Source organism: Arachis hypogaea, chromosome 14, assembly GCF_003086295.3.
Source record: "Arachis hypogaea cultivar Tifrunner chromosome 14, arahy.Tifrunner.gnm2.J5K5, whole genome shotgun sequence".
In the NCBI taxonomy this organism is placed as follows: Eukaryota; Viridiplantae; Streptophyta; class Magnoliopsida; order Fabales; family Fabaceae; genus Arachis; species Arachis hypogaea.
In genome coordinates, this window is record NC_092049.1 from 90,764,156 (window position 1) to 90,775,148 (window position 10,993).

Genomic DNA, 10,993 nt, shown 5'->3' on the forward strand with positions numbered 1-10,993 from the left:
AAACTATAAGTTTGGTGTTGGGAGGCCACAACCAAACTTTAAGTTTGGTGTTGAACCCCCACGTTCAAACTCTAAGTTTGGTGTTGGGAGGTTCCAACATTGCTTTAAACAATTGTGAGGCTCCATGAGAGCCACTGTCAAGCTATTGACATTAAAGAAGTGCTTGTTGGGAGGCAACCCAATCTTTAACTATCTATATTAAATTGCTATTTTCTTTTGTTATTTTATATTTTCTGTAGGTTGATGATCATGTGAAGTCACAAAAACAATTGAAAAAGCAAAAACAGAAGGAAAAACAGTATTAAAAACAGAACACGTTGGAGGAGAAACTTACTGGCGTTTAAACGCCAGTAAGGGTAGCAGAATGGGCGTTAAACGCCCAGTCTGGCACCATTCTAGGCGTTTAACACCAGAAATGGGCACCAGACTGGCGTTTAACGCCAGGAATGGGCAAGAAGCTGGCGTTAAACGCCAGAATTGGCAGCAAGGGGCGTTTTGCACGCCAAATGGTGCAGAGATGAGAAATCCTTGACACCTCAAGATCTGTGGACCCCACAGGATCCCCACCTACCCCACCTCTCTCTCTCTTCTTCAACCATTCACCAATCACCTCAATACCGCTTCCCCAAAAACCCCTCACTATTCAAATTCAAACCACTTTCCCACCCAAACCCACCCATAATGGCCGAACCATGCCCCCCTCTCCACTCCTATATAAATCCATCTTCACTCATTCATTTTCACACAACATACACACTACCCATCCCCCTTGGCCGAAACACAAAGCCCCCTCCATCTCCTCTATTTCTTCTTCCTCTGCTTTCTTCTTTCTTCTTTTGCTCGAGGACGAGCAAATCTTCTAAGTTTGGTGTGGTAAAAGTATTGCTTTTTATTTTTCCATAACCATTTATGGCACCAAAGACCGGAGAAACCTCTAGAAAGAGGAAAGGGAAGGCAAAAGCTTCCACCTCCGAGTCATGGGAGATGGAGAGATTCCTTTCAAGGGTGCATCAAGACCACTTCTATGAAGTTGTGGCCAAGAAGAAGGTGATCCCTGAGGTCCCTTTTAAGCTCAAAAAGGGCGAATATCCGGAGATCCGACATGAGATCCGAAGAAGAGGTTGGGAAGTTCTCATCAACCCCATTCAACAAGTCGGAATCTTAATGGTTCAAGAGTTCTATGTCAATGCATGGATCACTAAGAACCATGATCAAAGTGTGAACCCGGACCCCAAGAATTGGCTTACAATGGTTCAAGGGAAATACTTGGACTTTAGTCCGGAAAATGTAAGGTTGGCATTCAATTTGCCTATGATGCAAGGAGATGCACACCCATACACTAGAAGGGTCAAATTTGATCAAAGGTTGGACCAAGTCCTCATGGACATCTGTGAAAAGGGCGCTCAATGGAAGAGAGATTCAAGAGGGAAGCCGGTTCAACTAAGAAGGCATGACCTCAAGCCCGTGGCAAGGGGATGGTTGGAGTTCATCCAACGCTCAATCATTCCTACTAGCAACCGATCTGAAGTTACTATAGACCGGGATATTGGTGCGCAAAAATTGTGACGGTTCCATTCCTTGGTAACGGTGCTGAAAACTTTGTACGCACATTCATAATCTTAATTTTTTGTCACAACTTCGCACAGCTGACAAGCAAGTGCACTGGGTCGTCCAAGTAATAAATCTTACGTGAGTAAGGGTCGATCCCACGGAGATTGTCGGCTTGAAGCAAGCTATGGTCACCTTGTAAATCTCAGTCAGGCAGATTCAAAAGGTTATAAAGTTTTAATAATTGAAAGATAAATAAAACATAAACTAGGTTAGAGATACTTATGTAATTCATTGGTAAGAATTTCAGATAAGCGTATAGAGATGCTTTCGTTCCTCTGAACCTCTGCTTTCCTGCTGTCTTCATCCAATCATTCCTACTCCTTTCCATGGCAAGCTTTATGTAGGGCATCACCGTTGTCAATGGCTACATCCCATCCTCTCTGTGAAAATGGTCCAATGTGCTGTCACTGCATGGCTAATCATCTATCGGTTCTCGATCATAATGGAATAGGATTTACTATCCTTTTGCGTCTGTCACTACGCCCAGCACTCGCGAGTTTGAAGCTCGTCACAACCATGCCTTCCTAGATCCTACTCGGAATACCACAGACAAGGTTTAGACTTTTCGGATCTCAAGAATGGCCATCCATGGGTTCTAACTTATACCACGAAGATTCTAATATCTCGGACTCGGTCCTCTGTATTAGATATCTAAGAGATACTCATTCTAGCTTGTTTGCATGTAGAACGGAAGTGTTTGTCAGGCACGCGTTTGTAAGTGAGAATGATGATGAGTGTCACATAATCATCACATTCATCATGTTCTTGGGTGCGAATGAATATCTTAGAAGTGGAATAAGCTTGAATTGAATAGAAAAACAGTAGTACTTTGTATTAATTCATGAGGAATAGCAGAGCTCCACACCTTAATCTATGGAGTGTAGAAACTCTACCGTAGAAAATACATAAGAACAAGGTTCAGGCATGGCCGAGAGGCCAGCCCCATGAAAGTCTAAGATAGCATAAAACTGATCAAAGATCTCAATATAATAGTAAAAAGTTCTATTTATACTAAACTAATTACTAGGGTTTACAGAAATGAGTAAATGATGCAGAAATCCACTTCCGAGGCCTACTTGGTGTGTGCTTGGGCTGAGCATTGAGCTTTACATGTGTAGAGGTCTTTCTTGGAGTTGAACGCCAGTTTGTAACATGTTTCTGGCGTTTAACTCCACTTTGCAACCTGTTTCTGGCGTTTGACTCCAGAATGCAGCATGGTACTGGCGTTCAACGCCAGTTTATGTTGTCTATCCTTAATCAAAGTATGGACTATTATATATTGATGGAAAGCCCTAGATGTCTACTTTCCAACGCAATTAATAGGGCGCCATTTGAAGTTTTGTAGCCCCCAAAAAGCTACTGTGAGTGCAGGGAGGTCAGAATCCAACAGCATCTGTAGTCCTTCTTCACCCTCTGAATCTGATTTTTGCTCAAGTCCCTCAATTTCAGCCAGAAAATACCTGAAATCAAAGAAAAACACACAAACTCATAGTAAAGTCCAGAAATGTGAATTTTAATTAAAAACTAATAAAAATATATTAAAAACTAACTAAATCATACTGAAAACTCTGTAAAAATAATGCCAAAAAGCGTATAAATTATCCGCTCATCTCAACACCAAACTTAAATTGTTGCTTGTCTCCAAGCAACTGAAAATCAAATAGGATAAAAAGAAGAGAATATACTATAAATTTCAAAATATCAATGAAACTTAGCTCCAATCAGATGAGTGGGACTTGTAGCTTTTTGCCTCTTGAATAGTTTTGGCATCTCACTTTATCCATTGAGGTTCAGAATGATTGGCATCTATAGGAACTTAGAATTCAGATAGTGTTATTGATTCTCCTAGTTTAGTATGTTGATTCCTGAACACAGCTACTTTATGAGTCTTGGCCGTGGCCCTAAGCACTTTGTTTTCCAGTATTACCACCGGATACATAAATGCCACAGACACATAACTGGGTGAACCTTTTCAAATTGTGACTCAGCTTTGCTAAAGTCCCCAATTAGAGGTGTCCAGGGTTCTTAAGCACACTCTTCTTTTGCTTTGGACCTTGACTTTAACCGCTCAGTCTCAAGTTTTCACTTGACACCTTCATGCCACAAGCACATGGTTAGGGACAGCTTGGTTTAGCCGCTTAGGCCAGGATTTTATTCCTTTAGGCCCTCCTATCCACTGATGCTCAAAGCCTTGGATCCTTTTTATTACCCTTGCCTTTTGGTTTTAAGGGCTATTGGATTTTTGCTCTTGCCTTTTGGTTTAAAGAGCTTTTGGCTTTTTCTGCTTGCTGTATTTTTTTTCGCCATTTTTTTCTGCAAGCTTTTGTGTTCACTGCTTTTTCTTGCTTCAAGAATCATTTTTATGATTTTTCAGATTATCAAATAACATTTCTCCTTTTTCCTTATTCTTCAAGAGCCAACATATTTAACATTCATAAACATCAACTTCAAAAGACATATGCATTGTTCAAGCATGCATTCAGAAAACAAAAAGTGTTGCCACCACATCAAAATAATTAAACTAGTTTCAAGGATGAATTTGAAACCATGTACTTCTTGTTCTTTTGTAATTAAAATAGATTTCATTTAAGAGAGGTGATGGATTCATATTCATAACTTTAAGGCATAGACACTTAGACACTAATGATCATATAGTAAAGACACAAACATAAATAAAACATAAAGCTCAAAAATCGAGAAACAGGAAAATAAATAAACAAGGAGATTAAGGAATGAGTCCACCTTAGTGAGGGTGGCATCTTCCTCTTCTTGCAGAACTAATGGTGCTCTTGAGCTCCTCTATGTCTCTTCCTTGTCTTTCTTGCTCCTCCCTCATAGCTCTTTGATCTTCTCTAATTTCATGGAGGATGATGGAGTGCTCTTGGTGCTCCACCCTTAGTTGTCCCATTTTAAAACTTAATTCTCCTAGGGAAGTGTTGATTTGTTCCCAATAATTCTGTGGAGGAAAGTGCATCCCCTGAGGCATCTCAGGGATTTCATGGTGAGGAATTTCCTCATGCTCATGTTGAGGTCCATGATCTCTTGTTTGCTCCATCCTTTTCCTAGTGATGGGCTTATCCTCTTCAATGAGGATGTCTCCCTCTATGTCAATTCCAGCTGAATTGCAGAGGTGGCATATGAGGCGAGGAAAGGCTAACCTTGCCCAAGTGGAGGACTTGTCAGCCACCTTGTAAAGTTCTTGAGGTATAATCTCATGAACTTCCACCTCCCCTCCAATCATGATACTATGGATCATGATGGCCCGGTCTATAGTAACTTCAGACCGGTTACTAGTAGGAACGATTGAGCGTTGAATGAACTCTAGCCATCCCCTAGCCACTGGTTTGAGGTCATGCCTTCTTAGTTGAACCGGCTTGCCTCTTGAGTCAATTTTCCATTGAGCTCCTTCCTCACATATGTCTATGAGGACTTGGTCCAACCTTTGATCAAAGTTGACCCTTCTTGTGTAGGGGCGTGCGTTCTCTTCCATCACTGGCAAGTTGAACGCCAGCCTTACATTTTCCAGACTGAAATCTAAGTATTTCCCCCGAACCATGGTAAGCCAATGCTTTGGATTTGGGTTCACACTTTGATCATGGTTCCTAGTGATCCATGCGTTTGCATAGGACTCTTGAACCATTAGGATCCCGACTTGTTGAATGGGGTTGGTGAGAACTTCCCAACCTCTTCTTTGGATCTCAAGTCGGATCTCTGAATACTCATTCTTCTTGAGCTTGAAAGGAACCTCAGGGATCACTTTCTTCATGGCCACAACTTCATAGAAGTGGTCTTGATGGACCTTTGAGATGAATCTCTCCATCTCCCATGACTCAGAGGTGGAAGTAATTGCCTTTCCTTGTCTCTTTCTAGAGGTTTCTCTGACCTTAGGTGCCATAAACGGTTATGAAAAAACAAAAAGCAATGCTTTTACCACACCAAACTTAAAATGTTTGCTCGTCCCCAAGCAAAAGAAGAAAGAAGTGAGTAGAAGAAGAAGAAAATGGAGGAGATGGAGAGAGAGTAGGTTTCAGCCAAGTGGAAGAAGAGAGGGTTGTGTTGTGGGAAATAGAAGAAGGAATGAGGGGTTTATATAGAGGTGGGGAGGGGTTTAGGGTTCGGCCATTTAGGGTTGGGTTTGGGAGGGAAATTATTTTGAATTTGAAGGTAGGTGGGATTTATGGGGAAGAGAAGATGGATGTGAGTGGTGAGGAGGTGATGGGAAAGAGTGATTGAAGTGATTGGTGAGGATCCTGTGGGGTCCACAGATCCTGAGGAGATCCTATGGGGCCCACAGATCAAGTGGTGCCAAGGACATAACATCCCTGCCTCAATTAGGCGTGTAAAACGCTCTTATTGTGCAATTCTGGCATTTAACGCCACTTCCATGCTTGTTTCTAGCGTTAAACACTAGCTCCATGCTTGTTTCTAGCGTTAAATGCCTTGTTTCTGGCGTTTAATGCCAGCTTTCCTCTGGGTGCAATCCTGGCATTTAAACGCCAGACTACTATTTATTTCTGGCATTTAATGCCAGTTTCATGCTCTGTTCTGGCGTTAAATGCCAGCCAGATGCTCCTTACTGGCGTTTAAACGCCAGTAAGCTCTTCCTCTAGGGTGTGCTATTTTTAATGCTGTTTTTCATTCTGTTTTTTTTTATTTTTCAGTAGTTTTAGTGACTCCACATGATCATCAACCTAATAAAATACGAAATAATAATAAAGAGAAAATAAAATAAATTTGATTAAATAACATTGGGTTGCCTCCCCACAAGCGCTTCTTTAATGTCAATAGCTTGACAGTGAGCTCTCATGGAGCCTCACAGATAATCAGAGCAAGGTTGGAACCTCCCAACACCAAACTTAGAGTTTGAATGTAGGGGTTCAACACCAAACTTAGAGTTTGGTTGTGGCTTCCCAACACCAAACTTAGAGTTTGACTGTGGGGGCTTTGGTTGACTCTGCAGTGAGAGAAGCTTTTCATGCTTCCTCTCCATGGTTACAGAAGGAGATCCTTGAGTTTTAAATATAAGGTTGTCCTCATTCAGTTGAAGGATCAATTCTCCTCTGTCCACATCAATCACAGCTCCTGCTGTGGCTAGGAAGGGTTTTCCAAGGATGATGGATTCATCCTCATCCTTCCCAGTGTCTAGGATTATGAAATCAGCAGGGATGTAACGGCCTTCAACCCTTACTAGCACGTCCTCTACTAGTCCATAAGCCTGTTTCATGGATTTGTCTGCCATCTCTAATGAGAATTTGGCAGCCTGTACCTCAAAGATTCCTAGTTTCTCTATTACAGAGAGTGGCATGAGGTTTATCCCTGATCCAAGGTCACATAGAGCCTTCTCAAAGGTCATGGTGCTGATGATACAAGGTATTAAGAACTTTCTAGAATCCTGTTTCTTCTGAGGCAATCTCAGTTGATCCAGATCACTTAGTTCATTGATGAGCAAGGGAGGTTCATCTTCCCAAGTCTCATTACCAAATAATTTGGCATTCAGCTTCATGATTGCACCAAGGTACTTGGCAACTTGCTCTTCAGTGACATCTTCATTCTCTTCAGAAGAAGAATACTCATCAGAGCTCATGAATGGCATAAGGAGGTTCAATGGAATCTCTATGGTCTCTAATTGAGCCTCAGATTCCTTTAGTTCCTCAAAGGTAAACTCTTTATTGATCACTGGACGTCCCAGGAGGTCTTCCTCACTGGGATTCACGTCCTCTCCCACCCTTGTAGGTTCGGCCATGATGGTTAAATCAATGGCTTTACACTCTCTCTTTGGATTTTCTTCTGTATTGCTTGGGAGAGTACTAGGAGGGGTTTCAGTGACCCTTTTACTCAGCTGGCCCACTTGTGCCTCCAGATTTCTAATGGAGGACCTTGTTTCATTCATGAAACTTAAAGTGGCCTTAGATAGATAAGAGACTATATTTGCTAAGTTAGATGGATTGTGCTCAGAGTTCTCTGTCTGTTGCTGAGTGGATGATGGAAAAGGCTTGCTATTGCTAAACCTGTTTCTTCCACCATTGTTAAAGCCTTGTTGAGGCTTTTTTTTATCCTTCCATGAGAAATTTGGATGATTTCTCCATGAGGGATTATAGGTTTTCCATAGGGTTCACCCATGTAATTCACCTCTGCTATTGCAGGGTTCTCAGGATCATAAGCTTCTTCTTCAGAAGATGCCTCTTTAGTACTATTGGATGATTCCTTCAATCCATTCAGACTCTGAGAGATCATATTGACTTGCTGAGTCAATATTTTATTCTGAGCCAATATGGCATTCAGAGTATCAATTTCAAGAACTCCCTTCCTTTGAGGCGTCCCATTACTTACAGGATTCCTCTCAGAATTGTACATGAACTGGTTATTTGCAACCATGTCGTCAATGAGTTCTTGAGCTTCTACAGGCATTTTCTTTAGGTGAATGGATCCACCTGCAGAATGGTCCAATGACATCTTAGATAGTTCAGACAGACCATCATAGAAGATATCCAGGATGGTCCATTCTGAAAGCATGTCAGAAGGACACCTTTTGGTTAGTTCCTTGTATCTCTCCCAAGCTTCATAGAGGGATTCACCTTCCTTTTGTCTGAAGATTTGAATATCCACTCTAAGCTTGCTAAGCTTTTGAGGAGGAAAGAACTTGGCTAAGAAAGCCGTGACCAGCTTATCCCAAGAGTTCAGGCTATCTTTAGGTTGAGAGTCCAACCATACTCTAGCTCTGTCTCTTACAGCAAATGGGAAAAGCATAAGCCTGTAGACCTCGGGATCAACCCCATTGGTCTTAACAGTATCATAGATCTATAAGAATTCAGTTAATAACTGAAAAGGATCTGATGGAAGTCCATGAAACTTTCAATTCTGTTGCATCAGAGAAACTAATTGAGGCTTAAGCTCAAAATTGTTTGCTCCAATGGCAGGGATTGAGATGCTTCTTCCATGTAAATTGGAATTTGGTGCAGTGAAGTCACCAAGCATCTTCCTTGAATTGTTATTATTTTCGGCCATGTCTCCTTCTTTTTCAAAAATTTCTGTCAGATTTTCTCCAGAGAGTTGTGCTTTAGCTTCCCTTAGCTTCCTTTTCAGAGTCCTTTCAGGTTCAAGATCAGCTTCAACAAGAATGTTCTTATCCTTGTTCCTGCTCATATGAAAAAGAAGAGAACACAAAAGAAAATATAGAATCCTCTATGTCACAGTATAGAGATTCTTTTATGTGAGTATAAGAATAGAAGAATAGAAGAAGAGAAATTCGAACACCAAGAGGAAGAAAGGGTTCGAATTTTGAGATGAAGAGAAGTGTTAGTAAATAAATAAATAATTAGAAGGAGATGAGAGAGAGGGAATTTCGAAAATTAATTAAATTAAAAATAAAATTTAAAGTTAAATTTTGAAAATTAAAATTGAAATCAAATTAAATTAAAAGTTAAAATAATTAGTTAATTAAAAAAAAGAAATTTGAAAAAGGGGGAAGGGATTTTCGAAAATTAGAGAGAGAGAATTAGTTAGGTAGTTTTGAAAAAGATATGATTGAAACAAAAAGTAAAGTGGTTAATTGAAAAAGATTTTAAAATCAAATTTGAAAAGATAAAAAGTTAGAAAAGATTTTGAAATTAAATTTTGAAAAAGATGTGATTGAAACTTAATTTGAAAAAGATTTGAAAAAGAAATTTAAAAAGATTTGATTTTGAAAATTAAAGTTGATTACTTGACTAACAAGAAACTAAAAGATATGATTTTAAAATTTAAAGATTGAAACTTTCTTACTAGGCAAGTAACAAACTTAATATTTTTGAATCAATCACATTAATTGTTAGTAATATTTTCGAAAATATGAAATAAACATAAGAAAAAGATTTTGAAAATTATGAAATAAGATAAGAAAAGGATTTTCGAAAATCAATTTGAAAAATTTTCGAAAATATTAGAAAGAAATTTTGAAAAAGATTTGATTTTTGAAAAAGTTTTTGAAAAGATAGAATTTTTAAATTGAAAATTTGATTTGACTCATAAGAAACAATTTGATTTTAAAAAGTTTTGAAAAAGTCAACTCAAATTTTCGAAAATTTATGAGTGAAAAAGGGAAAGATATTTTTTTGATTTTTGAATTTTAATAAAGAAAGAGAAAAACATAAAAAAGACTCAATGCATGAAAATTTTGGATCAAAACATGTGATGCATGCAAGAACACTATGAATGTCATGATGAACACCAAGAACACTTTGAATGTCAAGATGAACACCAAGAAGTTATTTTTGAAAAATTTTCAAGAAAAGAAAACATGCAAGACACCAAACTTAAAAATTTTTATTCTTTAGACATTAATGTTTCAAGAATGCATATGAAAAACAAGAAAAGACACAAAACAAGAAAATATGAAGATCAAACAAGAAGACTGGCCAAGAACAACTTGAAGATCATGAAAAATGCAATGCATGAATTTTCGAAAAAATTTTAGAAAATTAAAAAGATGCAATTGACACCAAACTTAAAACTTGACACAAGACTCAAATAAGAAACACAAAAATATTTTTGATTTTATAATTTTATAATTTTTTTTGGATTTTTTTCGAAAATTATATTGGAAAAACGAAAAAGAAGAAATTTTTTTATTTTTTTTTGTAATTTTTTTTCGAAAATAATAATAATAAAAACAAAAAGATTATAATTAAAATAAAATTACCTAATCTGAGCAACAAGATGAACCGTCAGTTGTCCAAACTCGAATAATCCCCGGCAATAGCGCCAAAACTTTGGTGCGCAGAAATCGTGACGGTTCCATTCTTTGGTAACGGTGCTGAAAACTTTGTACGCACGTTCATAATCTTAATTCTTTGTCACAACTTCACACAGCTGACCAAAAAGTGCACTGGGTCGTCCAAGTAAAAAACCTTACGTGAGTAAGGGTCGATCCCACGGAGATTGTCGGCTTGAAGCAAGCTATGGTCACCTTGTAAATCTCAGTCAGGCGGATTCAAAAGGTTATAAAGTTTTAATAATTGAAAGATAAATAAAACATAAACTAGGATAGAGATACTTATGTAATTCATTGGTGATAATTTCAGATAAGTGTATAAAGATGCTTTCGTTCCTCTGAACCTCTGCTTTCCTGCTGTCTTCATCCAATCATTCCTACTCCTTTCCATGGCAAGCTTTATGTAGGGCATCACCGTTGTCAATGGCTACATCCCATCCTCTCTGTGAAAATTGTCCAATGCACTGTCACTGCATGGCTAATCATCTGTCGGTTCTTGATCATACTGGAATAGGATTTACTATCCTTTTACGTCTGTCACTACGCCCAGCACTCGCGAGTTTGAAGCTCGTCACAGCCATCCCTTCCCAGATCCTACTCGGAATACCACATACAAGGTTTAGACTTTCCGGA

The 10,993-nt window shown here is 38.8% G+C and overlaps 1 non-coding gene across 1 annotated transcript; it reads left to right on the forward strand.

Annotated features, from left to right (window-relative positions):
• Positions 1–8,118: 8,118 nt before the first annotated feature.
• On the forward strand, positions 8,119–8,226 carry LOC112745208 (small nucleolar RNA R71). Its single transcript, XR_003173147.1, has one exon. It is a non-coding gene; the product is annotated as a small nucleolar RNA R71 (small nucleolar RNA).
• The last annotated feature ends 2,767 nt before the right edge of the window (positions 8,227–10,993 follow it).